General features: G+C 45.3%; 1 long non-coding RNA gene across 1 annotated transcript; it reads left to right on the plus strand.

Moving 5' to 3' along the window:
* The first annotated feature begins 5,309 nt into the window (after positions 1-5,309).
* LOC309860822 lies at positions 5,310-8,460 on the plus strand. Its single transcript, XR_014309655.1, has 2 exons — positions 5,310-6,563; positions 8,382-8,460. It is a non-coding gene; the product is annotated as an uncharacterized lncRNA (long non-coding RNA).
* Positions 8,461-18,152: the final 9,692 nt, after the last annotated feature.

Raw genomic sequence — 18,152 nt, forward strand, 5'->3', positions numbered from 1 at the left:
TTGGTAAGTGAGGAGAAAGGCAGTGATGATTTTAAATAGTTTTTTTTTTTTCTCCCCACAAGCCTCTTGGAGTTACTCGTCCTTGCTTCGAAAGACCTTTGTACAACTTCATGCTTGTTACTTTGAGCTAACAGCCAATTAAATTTGCATGGGAAAGAATCTGTGGAGAGCCTTGGGTTGAAAGTACAGAAACGCTAGGGAACGTTTAGTAAGTTGTCAGCATATAAATCATCACTGCCCGGACCTCGTGAGCTTGTTAAGCTTCAAGCTGAATCAGCAAGATTTACCAAGTCAAGGGGCCCTAGCACTTGTGTCTGTGAGAGGCGAGAGTCTGCATTGATAAAGGGGGACATTGATAAAGGGAAGTGGGGTGCTGGTTTCCATTCTGCCAGCTGGGGACCAGAAGATACTACCCCTAAAGTTTCTATTTGGCATCAGGATTTTGAGCTGGAGGCAGAAAGATGTCTTTCTGAGCCTTCTGTCATTTGAGCAAAAGCAGAAACTCCTGGAAAATGGGGGGGAGGGTGCCATAAATCTCTTCTGAGAAAACTGTATGGGCGTGAAGAGGCAGGCACAAAGATAGGCCGACGCCAATAGTCGCTATTTCATTAGTTCCCTCTATATATTTACCTCATCACCGTGTGCCACCTTTGAAAGCCGAGGACCCTTCTCCTTTATCTTGTCGCTTCCCTGCAAATGGGAGAGATACTGCAGAAGCCCAGATTTCTTTTTTTAAAGATTTTATTTATTTATTTGATAGAGATCACAAGTAGATGGAGAGGCAGGCAGAGAGAGAGAGAGAGAGAGAGAGAGAGAGAGAGAGAGATGGAAGCAGGCCCCCTGCCGAGCAGAGAGCCCGATGCGGGACTCGATCCCAGGACCCCGAGATTATGACCCGAGCTGAAGGCAGCGGCTTAACCCACTGAGCCACCCAGGCGCCCCAGAAGCCCAGATTTTAACAACACCTTAGCCTTTCTCATCTGTGTTGCATACTTCCAGAGGTACGCACAGGCACATGTTAATAAATTTTTTTTTAATCTGGTTTTTGTCCATTACGTTTTCCCAAGACCCTCGTTGGAGAGAAGGGATTTTTTTTTCATTCCTTAATGTCAGTCTTAGGGGTGGAGCTGAAGGACCTAGGAGGGAGGATGGTCCAGGTAGCAAGGACCTCGTGATTTTCCGGAGTGGCTCCTAACAGTGCACGTAGATCAAATCTCTGTATTAAAATGTTGGACTTAGACACAGATAAAGTCTCTTTGTAGTGAACTCTGCAGTGCATTTGTTCTATGAAAACAGATGCATGACTGGTAGAAATCCTGCTCCCGGGCCAGTGGAGCTGATGCTGAGCCAGCAGCAAAATTCTCTGCAGGATGTGTGTGAGTGCAAACACAGTTCGGAATTCGGGGACGCAGGTTAGTGTCAGTCATGCGCCACTCACATTTTGGGGCTCTCCTGTGGGCTGCTGGGCTGTTCCTTAGTGCAGGGTGGTGCTCCTACCCCAGGGCCTTTGCACTTGTAAATTTTCTCTGCCTCCCCACCACTGGCCCAGATCATCACATGGCACACCCACTCACTTCCTTCTGGTCTTCACCCTTTAAAAAAAAAAAAAAAAAAATTCAACGGAGTAAATCTGAAGATCAATTGGTTTTAATAAATGATTCACAGATTGAGCTGCGTCCCATCTAGCCAGTGGAGGGGGCTTTGGCGGCTGCTGAAAAGGAAAGGTTTTTCAAGGCAGAGCTGGAGGGAGTGAGGGGTGGGGTGGAGGAGGAGGGCATGGGGCGTTGAGGGTGGGGAGGGGAGAGTTTAAGGGCTCGTGGCCCTCCCCTAAGGGGCATGTAAGGGTAGGCCAGTGGGTTACCTCCTAGTTGTTAACCAGGAAAGTCTAGTTTGGCTGGTTAAGGATTACATTCCTGGGGGTGGGAGAGGGGGTTGCAAGGGCTAAGTATTAAGTCCTAAGTCTTAGTTTACTGACTTGGGGCCTTTACCCAAGTGACAGTATTTTTGCCCCTCTGGTTTTCTTTTTTAACATCTCAGATGTCACTTTCTCAGGGAGGCCGTCCCCGGACACCCCATCTAAAACTGCCTGATCCTCTTCCCCATTATTTTTATCTCAGGCTCTTAGGATTACTTAACAGATTCTAAAATGTACTTGGTCTTCATCTTTTTTTACTCCACTCTGTGCTCCCAAACAGAGTATCATCAGCTGCATCCAAGGGAGTTTTTGTCTGCTTTGTTTGCTGTTGTATTCTCCATGCCTAGAATAGTGTTGGGCACATAGTAGGATCTCAATAAATACTGGTGGAAGGCACTGAGTGACTGCTCTCCCCTGTCCTACCCCCCTGCCCCAGCTCTCCACAGCTCCACACTGCCCTGCTGTCACTCTGCACTACCAGAGCTCAACCACCCTCCATGGCTCCCACCCACTCTGCCTCCCCCCACCCCTACAGCCTCCTCAGCCCCCTGGGCTGTCCTTTCTGAGGTGAGGTTCTACACTCCCTAGATTTCAGCTCTCTCAAGCCACTACGAATCTTTTAAAAATAATTTTTGCTGCTGGTAACTATGTAGAAGGCGGGATTAGCTGTGATGATGATAATGGAGACGTCTCAGGGTATTTATAGCTTGTGAGATTGACTATCAATATTACTCTGAATTTCAGCAAAATTTGGAGGATCTAGGCAGGCTTGCATCTGTTTTTCTCTCTACCCTTTATTTTTTTTTTAGAAGAGCCTGTAAAAGATCTTGGTCCTTTTGACTTTTTTTTCTTTTTTCTTTCTTTCTTTTTTTTTTTTTTTTGGTACCTTCTTTTTACCTTCCTGGAGAGCAGGATGCTTGTTCGCCAACTGGAAAGAGATCATCAGCCTGCGCGCAGGGGAAAGCCAAACACTAAAGCACTAGTCTTTTCCTGGAGAGAAAGATTGATTGCAAAGTGGTCATACCAGGAGAGACGGGAGGCTGGCTCAAATCTGTCAGCTGAGATTAGAACAAGTTTTTTATTTTTACTTTCATTTATTTTTATTTTTTATAATCACAGGGGTGCGGGAAGGGCGGGGACATTGTTGATTACTCAGGAAGAGCAATGGCACCTACCACAGAGCAAATACATCTATAACATATATCCCGCGTCCATTGCAGCATGGAGACTTAACATTAAAGGGAGGTAAAATTTGCTCCCCCTCCTACTGCCTCCATGAGGTCGCAGGTAGGGCAAGGAGGAGGCTGTGCGGATGCTCCAAACCTGGATGGAATATTGGGCTTCCTGTCCCTGGTAAGGAATGCGGGGTGTTGCCTGCTCATGGCCGGAATCTTACCTGTGACCTTCACTTGTGTAGGTCCAGGCCTCTGCTCAGACAGCAGAGTGGGGTCTGAAAACAAACAAGAGCTGATCCCGGAGGGACAGGTCTCTGAAAATCAAGCTGTAAATGTCCTGTGAGGGTCAACCTCATTAAGCCTGGGGGGTGTGGTTTCAGTTGTGACATCACACAGGACAGCTCCTCCCACTCCACCCTTCACCCCCCCCCCCATGTCCAGGCAGCTGTGACCTTGGTGTCCCTGTGGTGGGGGGTTGCAGGGCTTGGGGGGTTCCCGGCCGGACACGCTGTGACAGCGGCCACTGGGGACCCTCAGGGGAGAGCTGCTACCTCAGGTTTCTCCAGACTTCTCCGTGGTTGCAGAGATGGTCTGATGGAGGGAAGGCTGAAATTCCCTTGTTGCCAGACTTCGTGAGGATTATCAGATCCTACCAGAGCCTCTGGTCCACAGAGCACCCATTCTGGGCTCCGTCCCTTATGGCAGGAGGCTGGGGCACAGTTCTGGGAGCCATCGGGGAGGGGGGCTGCTGGTGGGGAGACAGGAAATCAGGGACCATGATTGCAACGCTTCATTGTATAATTTCTAACAGGGTCTAATGTTATTTTGTTCCAAATAGTAAGGATTCGGGGCAACAGCAGGAGAAGGGAGCTTCCATCAAAGAGATGGGGTTTAGGAGATAAAAAGAATTTGGTTGGGCTCACATTGCGGGTTCTTAATCAGTATTTGGGAGAGTGAATGCCTCTAGTCTTCAGGGAATATCTTGTAGAAGAGGGACTAGGTCAGTGAGTATGCGCCTTCTGTGGACTATGGAAGGAAGCCAGGAAACCGAATTAGAGCACCTCAGATGAGACTAGGCTCAAATCCCCTCTTCCCCTCTCCCAGTCACCCTGCAGTCCCTTTATTTCAATTTCCTATATTCCTGGGAACCCTGCTGTGAAATCTTCTGTCATACCCTACATTCCATTTTCTCAGAGCTTCTTGAGGTTGGGAAACGTGTCCCAATCTTCTGTGTGGCTGAGGATCCCTAGTAAGAATCCCTGAGGTCAGAAAGGGTGTGTCTTTGGTTTGAGAAGGAAACCAGGAAAATGGAACTGTATCAAGTCTGCTCTGATGTAGCTCGGAGTAGAAGCTGGTTTGGCTGGGGAGATTTGCAAGGGAAACCATCGCCTGGGAATACATTGCTTTGTGTCTTCAGGTAGTGTGCTTTTGATGACCTTTTTGATAAGAGTGGGAGAGGTTGAAGAGCATCTCTGACTTAGTGAGCTAAAACCCAAATCACATTAATTGATTAATTAGGCTAAAGAGGCCTTAGATATGATCAAATTGGTCCCTTATCCTAAGTTAGAGAATTTTCCTGTGCCGACATTCAGGGCAGAGGAGTCAAGACTCCTAAGGTCAGTTTGTCTCTGTCTTAACTGGAGAAGGTAGCCCTTTGGCCCTGAGGCTTATCCTAAATCCCGAAGTTTGTAGAACATGCTATATTTATTTGGAATAATAATATGTGTGTACTGTAAGGAATAGTAGAATTTCAGAAAGTAGAAATGCCACCTTATAAGTAGGGTGTACATGACCTAACTCTCTAGATTTCCCCTGCCCCTTTCTCTTCTTTGTTCTCCAGATAGAAAACTATATTCCTTCAACTTCTGGGAGGGGAGGAATCGGAGCGGCTCTCTCTTCTCCCCTGCAGTGGCTGGCATTGGAATAACGATGCACCTGGCTGTTTCTGATTCAAGTCCAACTCCAAGCTTTGTTTCTTCCAACTCCTCAGGCTAGGCACATGGCCGGTGTTCAATTCATACCTGTTGATTAACTGAATTGTAATTGATGCTTTGCCTTTAATAAGGAACCTGGAGACCTTGTGGGCATTTTCCTTTGGTGTTTTACATGAGAATGTGTCTGGCCCTGTATTTGGAATAAGCATCCCTGCTGGATATAGACTCTGAGGCATGTGGTGAGGACATGATTTCTTGCCCCTGAAAGTGTAATGTGTGTAAGGTTCCAAGGTTCTCCTGAAACTTTTTTTTTTCTTAGTTTAAATTAAAGCGAATTAAATGCAGGCAGTCAAAAACATTGAAGTGTTCCTACCTTGCAGGCTTTTTTTTTTTTTTTAAACCTGAAATTTTAGCCAATAATCTTAGGAAAAAGAATGTCACTAAAGTAGGGCACGCCGTCACCTCTGCTCTCCAGACAGACTATTGTTTGTTTCCTTAAGAGGTGACATTCGGTGTGGCCCAGGGTGGCTGTTGACAGCAGGATCCTTCAGGCCAGCAGGCTATTGTCTGACTTGTTTTGTCCAAAAGCAATTCTATCCCCAGGAAGACTGACAGCAAATAGACTTCTAGCAGAATAACAAGTGTGGGGCCAGTGACGGGCTGACATTCTTCAGAATTTTCTACAGTAAACCAGTCTATTGGCTCTACCTTGGGTTCTGCTCAACCTACAATAAAACATTTAGGAAGACTCCAGAAGCCCCGATCCTTGTCCAAATGAAGAAGAAACGCTTGATTTCAGGACTGGCAGTCGGTGAAAGCAATCCTCCCCCAAGCAATGCCTTTGTGAATTAAAGTGTGCATACAACAGCAGCTGATGTCCATTACGGAAATGGAAATGTGAAGAAATCAATTTGTTCCCGTTTAGAAAACATTTTCGCTTTAGATTTGCAAAATTAACCCTGGGAAATAAAGGCGTACTTTTTTTTTTTTTTTTTTTTTTTCCCTTGAAGAGGTAGATGTGGCAGAGTGTTAGGTTATAAACCTAAGGAGAGAGAATTCATTGAATTGGATGGTGGTAAATAGAATTTAGCTGAAGTTAATGAGATGTAAATTAGTTGAAATCATATATATGTAAAAATCTATATGTATATGTGATTTCATATATATATGTGAAATATATATGAAGGCGTATCTATAGGAAATACCTATCTGGCTTCAAAGGAAGGAGGCAGGAGGGTATGGAATGAGGTATTGAATGAGGACAGCTTGCCACTGGATGGGGAGAAGGAGCAGCTGGTCATGAAGGTCTTCTGTTTGCCACTGTGGATTAGGAATAGGGGCCGTCAGAAGGGAAGTGACTACCCTGTGTCTCTTTTCCATTTTCTGATGTTCTCTGTGAATGTTCGATGCAGCAAGAAGGTTCTGAGAGTCAGAGTCTTGGCAAGCTGGAGAATGAGTGGAGGAGCCCAGGGAATGTCTGGCATGGAAAGAAAGCAGAAATCATTGGTCATATCCTGTATCCCGCAGAATTCTTCTGAGGTGATGCATTTTTTTCTTCTTTTTCTTTTCGCTCCCATCTTCTCTGCCTTCTCCTCCTCCTCCTCCTCCTTCTATAGAAAGCATTCATTTAAAAAATACAGGGTAAAGAAAGCAAAAAAGTAGAGATCTTTTAAAAAGGTCGCATCACCCAGATAAAAGCGCTGTTTGCTTTTTGTAAAGATGGGAGATGTGACAGCCTGTTTATATGCTGGGATTGATCCAGTAAGGAGGAGACATTGATGATGCACTGAGACCGCATCAGGCTCCCTGCTCAGCAGGGAGTCTGCTTCTCCCTCTGCCTTCCACTCCCCCTTGCTGTGCACACTCTGTCTCTCACTCTGACAAATAAAATCTTAAAAAAATTATGCTCAACATTTTATCTAAAGACCCTGTGCATGATTTTAAATAATTCATAAGAGAGAATTTATGTAGATGTACAAATGAAAGGGTCGATAGATGGGTAGGTGGGTGGATGGGGGGGTGGACAGAGCTGATGGATAGGTTAAGGAACTCCTAGAGAATAAAAGTGATAAATATAATAGAAAGATATTAGATGCCACAAGTGACAGCTGAGTCCTCCAATTTCTGATTCCTAGGATGTAAAACCTATCAATCCAGGAAGAAAGCAGTTAAAGCAGCTGGCTCATCTTCTGTTTCTATCCCACTTACTCAAAGGGAAGAAGACAGCTGACCCAGACTAATCTGCTTATAGCTGCTGATGACCATCTTCCTGGTGGATAGGCTAACACCATTTACTAGGAGGAAGAGAGTCCTTACTTACACAATGCTCTTAGCAGGAAGTCTTGGGATTAGGATTGTGGAAGGCAGACTAATGCTCCCCCCAAAGATGTCCACACCCTTATGCATGAAGATCAACTTTACTTTGCTGGGGAACTGGTTCAGAATCCCTTTTTACCTTAAGACGATATTCACACTCCCAGTCTCCTCCAAAGTGTGGTCTAAAGGATGGATCTCACCCTGACAACTACAGGACATCATGCTGGTTCCCTAAACTGAGAACATCATCCTAACAATTTGACGAGCAGGCAGTGACAGGTGCTCAAGATGCTCTAGGAAGACAGATATATGCAGAGGATTGGCAGCCACATCAGGAATGTTTGCAGGGACGTTTGCAGGACTCAATGGCTCAGGGCAATCCCTGTAAAGTAAAACACAAACTATCGTCCCTCAGGCCTCCTTATCACTAAGCAAGAGGCAGAGCGCGTAGTAGGACTCTTTGGATCTTGAAAGCGATATATGCTGGACTTTGGAAAACAAGTCCCACTTTTTAATCAGAAACCAGGAGGCTGCCAGTTTCCTGTGGGGTCCAATTCAGAAGAAAGCTCTGCAGCATATCCAAGCTGTAGAACAGTGCCCTGTTCTCTTGGGTTGTATGAGCCAGCAGGTGTGACTGTATTGGAGACCTCTGGCTAGTGACCTTACTGCATAGTCTTTGGCCAGCCCCTGGGGTTCTAGAGCAGGTGCATGCCCTGATAGCAGAGAATGACACACCTTTGGAGAAAGAGCTCCTGCAGGTCAGATAGACTCCAGTAGATGCTTGTAGTTCTGATCATTGTGACTTAGTTTATAAATGGAAGTTCGTGCCTCCTAATCCTTCAGTAAGGGACTTTGCAATTAAAACTTCACTTTTGGGTCCCAGGCTCCCTTTAAAATTAAATTATGAAGTATTTCAAACATGCTATCAAGTCAAAAGAAATAGCATGCATAGCATATACTCATCATTGAGATTAAACAACCTGTTAAACTGTTGATATATTTATTCAATGTTCTTGTTCTCTTTTATTTTTTACTTTGTAGGAAATAAGACATGATGAATGGATCAAAATCCTAACCTCCACTTCCCATCTTCCTCCTATCCTGCAAGTGCTTTTTTTTTTTTTTAAATCTTTCGTGAGTATGTTTTTTTTTTTTTTTTAAGATTTTATTTATTTATCAGGGGGGGAGGGTGGAGAGAGAGCACAGGCAGACAGAATAGCAGGCAGAGGCAGAGGGAGAAGCAGGCTCCCTGCCAAGCATGGAGCCCGACGTGGGACTCGATCCCAGGACGCTGGGATCATGACCTGAGCCGAAGGCAGCTGCTTAACCAACTGAGCCACCCAGGCGTCCCTCGTGAGTATGTTTTTATGCTTTTATTACACATTTGTGTATTTATGGATACTGTCCTATTGCTACTTGCTTTCTGCATCTGACATCATGTGTTTGAGGGCCATTCCTCTTGATTCATGCAACTCTTTCTCATTTTGGTAGCGGAAAAAATTTCATTGTGCAACCAAGTTGGTTTATCTGTCATCTGGTTCCTTGGCAGATTTTTCCAGTTTTCCTATTTTATGTGTAATGAGCTCAAAGAAACACTTTCTTTGTAAATATATGTGAACATTTTTGTAGGATAGATGATAGGAGTAGAAGATATAGTGAAAAGAAGGGCCATCTGCGCCCCAATGTTTATAGCAGCAATGGCCACAGTCACCAAACTGTGGAAAAAGCCAAGATGCCCTTCAACGGACGAATGCATAAGGAAGATGTGGTCCATATACCCTATGGAGTATTATGCCTCCATCAGAAAGGATGAATACCCAACTTTTGTAGCAACATGGACGGGACTGGAGGAGATGATGCTGAGTGAAACAAGTCAAGCAGAGAAAGTCAATTATCATATGGTTTCACTTATTTGTGGAGCATAAGGAATAACACGGAGGACACTGGGAGATGGGAAGGAGAAGGGAGTTGGGGGAAATTGGAGGGGGAGACGAACCCTGAGAGACTGTGGACTCTGAGAAACAGTCTGAGGGTTTTGGAGGGGCAGCACGGGGGATGAGCCTGGTGGTGGGTACTAAGGAGGGCATGTATTGTATGGAGCACGGAGTGTGCTGCATAAACAATGAATTCTGGAACACTGAAAAGAAATAAAAAAAAAAGATGATAGGTTTCTGGTCATTGTGATTGTCATTATGTATGTATGTACATATCTATTTGTCTGTCTTTCTATCTTCTACATCTTTCTTCAAGTTGATTGGGTATTATCCAGTTCTTCTTTGAAGATGTTCAACCAATTTACATTCCACTCACAGCATGAAAGAGTTGCTGTTCCAGAGCTGGTAAGTAGTTGGTGCCAAACTAGATACAGTGGTGAAATAGGTCGACTTTGTCTTCCAGTTGCCACCCTTTGGGAGAGTTCCCCCTTACTTAGAATCTCCACTTCTGAGGTGCCCCAGAACTCTCAGGGCATGACTTTAGGAGTTGTACCTCTTGAAAGATACATCAGTCACTAGGTTTGTTAGACATTTTAATGTTTTACCACTCTGATGGGTGTAGGTTTTGTTTTACTTTGCTAATTTCTTTCATTTTAATAGCTGTATTGATTTTCAATGAATAGAATTTCTTTGTTTTTTAGGTGTGCCTGGGTGGCTCAGTGGGTTAAGCCTCTGCCTTCTGCTCTGGTCATGATCTCAGGGTCCTGGGATCAAGCCCTGCATTGGGCTCTCTGCTCAGCAGGGAGCCTGCTTTCCCCAAACCCCCACCTGCCTGCCTCTCTATCTACTTGTGATCTCTGTACATCAAATAAAGAAATAAAATCTTTAAAAAAATAAATTTAGAATTTCTTTTTTAAAGATTTTGTTTATTTATGAGACAGAGAGAGAAATAAACAGACCCCCTGCTGAGCACAGAGCCTGATGTGGGACTCGAACCCAGGACCCTGGGATCATGACCTGAGCCAAAGGCAGATGTTTAACTGACTGAGCCACCCAGGTGCCCTCAAATTTCCTAATCATTTCTTTTATATATTCATTGGCCATTTGGATGTTTTCTTTTGTGGTTTTCCAGTTGTTATTAATTTTACATTTTTCTCTTGGATTGTATGCCTTTTTTCATAAATATTTATTCGGCATATGTCTTATTAATGTCCTCTTCTAGTCTGAGGCTTGCCTTTTTAGTTCGTTGTGCCTTTTGTGATAAAGTGGTTCATTTCAGTGTAGTCCTATATACAATTTTCCTTATAGTTTTGGCTTTTTGTATTCTGCTTAAGAAATTAATTTTCATCCGGAAGTCATAAAGATATTCTTCAAATTTTAGAGATTGGCTTCTTATATTTAAGACATTGACATACATGTGTGCGTTGGAGGTCTACTTTTGTGTTTCATTATATGAATTACCAAAATTTTCACCACCACTTATGGAACAGTGTATTTTTTTCACTGTTTGATTTGTTTTATCTACTCTGTCACCTGCCAGCTCCCTTCTGTATGTGGGCTCCCTGAGTGATTTTTTTTCTTTTTTAAGATTTATTTGTTTATTTATCTGACAGACAGAGATCACAAGTAGGCAGAGAGGCAGGCAGAAAGAGGAGGAAGCAGGCTCCCCGCTGAGCAGAGAGCCCAATGTGGGGCTTGATCCCAGGACCCTGGAATCATGACCTGAGCTGAAGGCAAAGGCTTTAACCCACTGAGCCACCCAGGCGCCCCTTCCCTGAGCCATTATTACATTGGTTCCATTATACTCTCCTAGTAAGTTAATACTTATAAGCTCACATAGTCTTTCCCTTAGAAACAATTTGGGCTATTCTTGGCCTACCGAGTGAGTATGGGGATCAAGTTTTGTGAAAAATCTGTTGAGACCTAGAAATATAAAGAAGCTAGTCGGGGCCAGAGGGGAGGGGGGGGAGTGGGGAAGGATGGGCAAAGTGGGTGAAGGGGAGTGGGAGGCACAGGCTTCCAGTTATGGAATGAAGAAGTCATGAGCATGAAAGGTAGCATAGGGGAGAGTCGGCGGGATGGTGATGGCATTGTACGGGGACAGATGGCGGCCACGCTGGTGGTGAGCAGAGCGTGACGTGTGGGCTTGTCGAATCATTATGTTATACACCGGAAACTAACAAAACATTATGTGTCAACTACACTTCCATTTGAAAAAAATCTGTTGAGAATTTGACTGAAATTATACTGAAAATATTAATAGATTTTTCTAGTGTTCGTTGGCCCTTACTTTCCTGGGACAAGCCCTGTTTCAATGTGTTCTGTGATTACTTTCAGTATTGCTGGGTGCCGTCTCCTGATGTCTTCTATAGGATATTTGCTTCTGTATTCGCAAGAGACATTAACCTTTTCTTTACCCTGGCCTGATTTGGGGAATGAAGGTAAGAAAAGTCTCCTGAGGTGAGTTGCAGAGGTCTTCTTCTTGTCCCATTGTCTAGAACAAGGGTTGGCAAACTGTGGAGGGCTCACTGAGTTCAGTCCACTGCCTGCTTTATATACAAACTTTGGTTGGAACACAGTTTTGCCCATTGATTGACGTGTGTGTTGTTTGTGGTAGCTGTCATGCCGTAGCTCGTCATTGCATTGGAAACTCTATTGCCTGTATGTGAAGACAGGAAAACGGTGAACCCATTAGAAGTGGGGGAAGGAATCATAAAATAAAAAACCCAAATTGGTGAAAAAAAAGAAAATAGAGAACCCCCATGGATCCAAAAGCTAATTCTTGAAAAGTATTGATGAAAAAGATGAACTTCTAGCAAGATTATCCACAAAAATGAGGAGAAAATAAACGCCAGTAAGAATGGAAAACCAGACATAAAAATAAATGCTACAGTTCAGGGCTCAGGGCTCTCAGTAGAGCACAAATAATGCTATTTCAATCAAATGTGAAAATTTGGATGAAATATTTCATTGAGAAAGTAAAAATTGATGAAAGACTTTTAAAAAAAAAATAGATTTATTTATTTATTTTAGAGAGAGAGAGAGAGCACACGTGAGAGCGGGGAGGAGGAGCAGAAGTAGAGGGACAGAGATCCCCAGGCAGACTATGTCAAGTGTGAAGCCCGATGGCAGGACTTGATCCCACAACCCTGAGGTCATGACCTGAGGCAAAACCAAGTGTTGCCCACTTAACTGACTGAGTCAGAATTGGTTTTAACTCCAGAATGGACAGGACTGGGACACCTGGGTGGCCCAGTGGGTTAAGCTTCTGCCTTCAGCTTAGGTCATGGTCTCAGGGTCCTGGGATCAGCCCCACATCAGGCTCTCTGCTCAGCAGGGAGCCTGCTTCTCCTTCTCTCTCTTCCCGCCTCTCTGTCTGCTTGTGATTTCTGTGTCAAATAAACAAAATCTTAAAAAAAAAAAAAAAAGAATGCACAGGACATCTAATAGATATATAATCATCATGAAACTGTGGTTAAAAATTGAAACACACACACACACACATGCCCTATATACACACATATACATCCCAAGCCCACTAGGACCAGATCATTTTATAAGCAAGATCTATCACATTTCAGAAACAGTCTCACATAATATGTTCTGGACTAGGGGTTGAAAAATTAAGGGTATCATTATACAATTACTTTTTTTAGAAATTACTATAATTAATTTCTTGGGCCCTAGGGATAGTGTCAGGGTAAGTCTGAGCCTGCACAAGGGCACAGGCTCGGGGTTACAACTTCTTGTGAAGACTTCCCTTCCCTTAGTCTACCAGACTCCAGGTGTGATGTAGACTGTCTTCTCACCACCGTGTGATACTCAGTAGATGATTTCAAGCCCATCTTTTCACTAAGGCTGCAGGTCTTTGAAGACCTTGTTTCTAGTACTTTGCTTTACTCAGGCTCAAGATCTCATCTCTTAGCTCAGAGGAAGGGCCCAGGCCCCTTGTGGCTGAGGCATTCATCCTTTTCCCTCACTTAGGGCATCTGCCACACCAGCTCAAAGACCCTAACAGTTGTGATTCTGGGTCTTTCTTTAGTTTTGGAAACCAGGAAATAACCTATTACAGACTAAATTTTGTTCTCCTCCATCCCTCCAAATTCATATGTGGAAGTCCGAGTACCCTAATCCTTAGAATAGGATTGTATTTTGGGACGGGATCTTTAAAAATGTAATTAAGTTAGGGGCGCCTGGGTGGCTCAGTGGGTTAAGCTGCTGCCTTCAGCTCAGGTCATGATCTCAGGGTCTTGGGATCGAGTCCCGCATCGGGCTCTCTGCTCGGCAGGGAGCCTGCTTCCCTCTCTCTCTCTGCCTGCCTCTCCATCTACTTGTGATTTCTCTCTGTCAAATAAATAAATAAAATCTTTAAAAAAAATGTAATTAAGTTAAAATGAGTGCCATTAGGGTGACCCTCATTCAGTATGGCTGTATCTGTAGAAGAAGAGGAAATTTGGGGATGCCTGGGTGGCTCAGTTGGTTAAGCATCTGCCTTCGGCTTAGGTCATGATCCCAGGGTCCTGGGATCGAGTCCTGCATTGAGCTTCCTGCTCAGCGGGGAGCCTAATTCTCCTTCTGCCTGCTACTTCCCCTGCTTGTGCACTCTCTCTCTCTCTCTCTCTCTCTGTCAAATAAACAAACAAAGTCTTAAAAAAAAAAGAAGAAGAGGAAATCTAGACCCACACACATACAGAGACAAGACTGTATGAGGACACAGTGGGAAGACAGCATCCACAAGGCAAGGGGATAAGCTCCAGAAGGAACCAGCTCTACCGATGTCTTAGTCTTGGACTTTGAGCCTCCAGGACTGGTAGACAATACATTTCCTCTGCTTACGCCACCCCATCCATGGTTCTTGGCAATGGCAGCCCCAGCAAACAGGTGCCCTCCCTTTTCCCCGTGAGCCCCACTTTGCATTTGACACCATGGTTTGTGAATTCTAGGGAGCATTTCTAATTGTAGCTGGGAGGATTTTCAGGTTGGCCAGGAAACATACCATGGGAATGGAGGTCCCACGCTCCTTTCAAGGAGCCAGACGGTGCCCTCTGGACTCTGCCAGTCTTCATGAAAGGTGGTGCCCGGTGTCTGTCGGTGAACGCCACACCAGAGGTCAAGAGCCCTACCTAGGCTTTCAGCAGGGCTTTCCTGCTCTTTTTAGGCTCTTCTCTGTGCAAGAGGGGTCTTCCATTGGACCTAACCCTTCACCACCCCCAGACGCCCCTCCAGCGCTTACTGAGCTGCCTTTCAGGGGGCCGTCACCCCACTTTTCCCCCTGAGCAGCTCCCCCCGTGTGCCTGTTGCCTTTGCGTTCTGCAAAGCATCTCACGCAAAAAAGCCTTGGGGGCCTAAAATCAGGGTAAAGGTATTTTCTTTATAAAAAAGATGAAACCCAAGTTCCTGTAGAACACTGGATCTTGGTAACTTTCTAGCAGCGAGCCAGAAGCTCACTGATCCCATCTAAGGCGCCCACCGTCCCAAGAGGAAATGGAAGGTGCCCAAGCCCCGACGCCAAGACACACACACACATTTTGTCTTTTCTGAACCAATTAGGTTTGGACTTTACTTCAGCTGACAGACAAGGACACTCAGACTCAGGGATGGGAAGAGATCTGGCTGGGATTCCTCAGTGAGCAGAGTCACGACAGAGCTGGGACCAGGACGGGGGCCCTGAATCAGACTGTGTGTTTTTACCATGCTCGGAGCTGGGCGAGTATCTAAGTGGTTTTGGAAGAGCCCAAACTGGCTTCATTCAGAGGAGAGGAGAGGTCATAGTTAAATACAGGGTTGTGAGCATTCCAGACGAGGGGTAAAACTGACCATCACGTAGATCAGGATGTTGAAGCTGAAAACAGTATTTTAGAAATAACGACATAGCCATCGAGATAGGTCAGGTGCGTGGTTAACAGCTGGGCCACAGATGCAAGGATGTAGGTAGATGTAGATGTAGAGTAGAATAAATGTCCTATTCTTTGCAAAATATGGAGCTCAGAAACGTCATGTTCTTTGTATGCATTTGAGGAAAAAACCTAAGTGGTGTTACATGGTTATCAGAAAAAAAAATGCTGCCAAGGTGCCAAATTTGGTCAAAGAATTTGGGATACTGTGGAACTATCACACCCTATTCATCCCCTGCTATCCCCCACACCCCTACGCACATACGGTGTAGGAAATGATTATTCTGTAACTCACTGGAAATCTGGATACACTCAGAGAATAAAGGAGTGTGGGGTTGATTCTATTCAAACGTGTAAAAATAATCCGCGTGTGTTCAAGAAACTCTCTGGGTGTGACCACCTCTGTTGCTGCTGATTATTTAAAGTCAACGTTGCAGATTGGCTTTGCTCTGCCCGGGCCCCTCCTAACCTTGGCATGGCCCAAGGTGGAAGTGGAAAGGGAGGCCTAATACCATATTTTAAGAAGTTAGAATTTACCAATTAAGCCAACTGTGGAAAGTGTGGAGTGTGTTCTACCGTTCTACTCTGGTATGAAGGTAGGAGCCAGGTTCCGTGTTGAATTGTGAGACCCTGGGGAGTCGGATGAGGCCCTTCTTCCATGGCTCCCGGCTCCCCAGCATTGAGCCTCGCCCCTAGCCCATGCCCCATATTGTCCCGTCTCCAACCCCATCCTTTGTTGGGGACGGTTGTCTCACACACACATATGGACACCAAGTCTGTGATCTAAGCGCTGTCCTCAAAGGCACTCTTGGAATGCCACTTAGGGTGAGAGGTATATTTGGAGGCATGGTTTCCCCTTAGGGGGACAGTCTGAGAAAGGGGTCTATGCAGTCCCTGGAAGCAGGTTCGGGGAGAAGGATCTCTGGATCCAGTGGAAGAAGAACATAGTCTTGGAGGAAGGGGACATAAGGCTTTGGCACCTGTCCTTGGCCATGGCTTCCTAGCCCTGAGGAAGAGCAGGGCCAGTGCATGGAGTCCCTCTGGCCTGGACCTTTGCTGATGCTGGCTTTGCCTCCTCACTCTCCACTGTCTGGTTCTGTAAGACTTGGTTCTTGGACGGGGAGACCGGGACCACTTGGCAGGGCTGTGAGTTGAATGGGAATCATGGCAATGCTGACAGCCTGCTGTTACAATTAAGCCTCTCTTTTGTTTCTAAGGATCATGAAGGAGGTTGGAAGGGAGGGAGAAAATGGATTGACGACATTGACATTGACATGTTGCTGCTTCTGATTGCATAGTCTCTTCTTTTTCTTTCTTTTTTTTTTTTTTAAACCAGTGTACTGGACAGCATCCTTCCAGGGTCGTCTTACTGTGTTTGCATCTCACCTAGCTACCCGGCCCAGTGACTTCCTTCAGCTGCTAAACCCTCACCTTTGGCGTGTCCCCCGATGCTCCCCCCATCTGCATTTTCTGTGACCTTTGCCTTTCCTTTGGTGATCTTTGGATCACAGACATAGCTGCCGTCCTCTTGGGCTATGTGCTGTTCTACCCTGTTCCACTGCCTTCTTTTGTGCAGAGAAGTCCCTGGACTTCCTTCTACAGCCCCACACCCCAGCTCTGGATGGCCCCACTTGGTCCCACTAGTTCTTAAAGGTTTTTTACTTTTTTTATTTGACCGAGAGAGAGAGGGAGAGAGAGAGAGAACACAAGCAGGAGAGGGAGCAGCAGAAGGAGAGGGAGAGGCAGACTCCCCGCTGAGCAGGGAGCCTGACACGGGGCTCGATCCCAGGACCTGAGCCGAATGCAGACCCTTAGCTGACTGAGCCGCCCAGGTGCCCCCGGTCCCACTAGTTCAAACCAGCTTTTAGTTTGGGTTCAGTCTCCCGGCTGAAGCATAACATATGCATTTATAGATGTAGACACATACATACACATGCAGAAAAAGACGTTGGAAATCATCTCCAAGATTATTTAAGCATCCTTTGGCCCAGATTTGGCCCAGACTTCCAGTTTATAGAACAGGAACGTGAGCCCCATCGATGTGTTGTGAAACGTCACACAGCACGCCAGGGACATAGCGGGGACCCACAGCCAGGCCTCTGACCCCTTCTCCACTGCCTTCCCCGCAGGTGACATCCTCATCATGTAGACTTTCCCTCTCTCTGCCAACCTGTAATTCCTAGAATTATAGAGGGAGGAGCAAGGACCCTGAGATCATCACCTGAGCCAAAGGCAGACACTCAAGCGACTGAGCCACCCAGGCGCCCCATCTTTTTTTCTTTTTCTTTTCTTTTTTTTTTTTTTTAATTTGTTCAGGTTTCTCTTCTTATGGTATCTTCTGGTCTACGCACACTAAAACAGATATGTGACTTGGTTCACATTCGGTTCTCTCTCCTCCTAATATCGACCTTCTGAGAAGAAAAGAAGATAACGTTCTTTTTTTTTTTTTTTTCAATTTCAGAAGCCAATCTGAATGGGGATGTAATGGTAACTGTAGGATAATCAAGGATGGGGATGTAATGGTAACCGTAGGAAAATCAAGCTGTTTGCTTCTTGTTGACACCAGAAGCTGGGAACACAGTGAAAAGGTGAATAGATGCTTAGTCTTTGAATGCATTCCCCAACAAGCTAATCAATTGCATCAAGGCTGCCTAAGGTCAAAGTTCTTTCTTTTTTTTTTTTTTTAAAGATTTTATTTATTTATTTGACAGACAGAGATCACAAGTAGGCAGAGAGGCAGGCAGAGAGAGAGAGAGAGGGAGGCAGGCTCCCTGCTGAGCAGAGAGCCCGATGCGGGACTCGATCCCAGGACCCTGAGATCATGACCTGAGCCGAAGGCAGTGGCTTAACCCACTGAGCCACCCAGGCGCCCCAGGTCAAAGTTATTTCTTGAGTGTTTCCTAACCCAACATTGCAACACAGGTACACACGTGTGCACATGTGTGAACCATATAGAAATGATTTATAATCTTTTTCTGAATAGC

The sequence above is a fragment of the Mustela nivalis genome, assembly GCF_964662115.1.
Source record: "Mustela nivalis genome assembly, chromosome: 3".
Lineage (NCBI taxonomy): Eukaryota > Metazoa > Chordata > Mammalia > Carnivora > Mustelidae > Mustela > Mustela nivalis.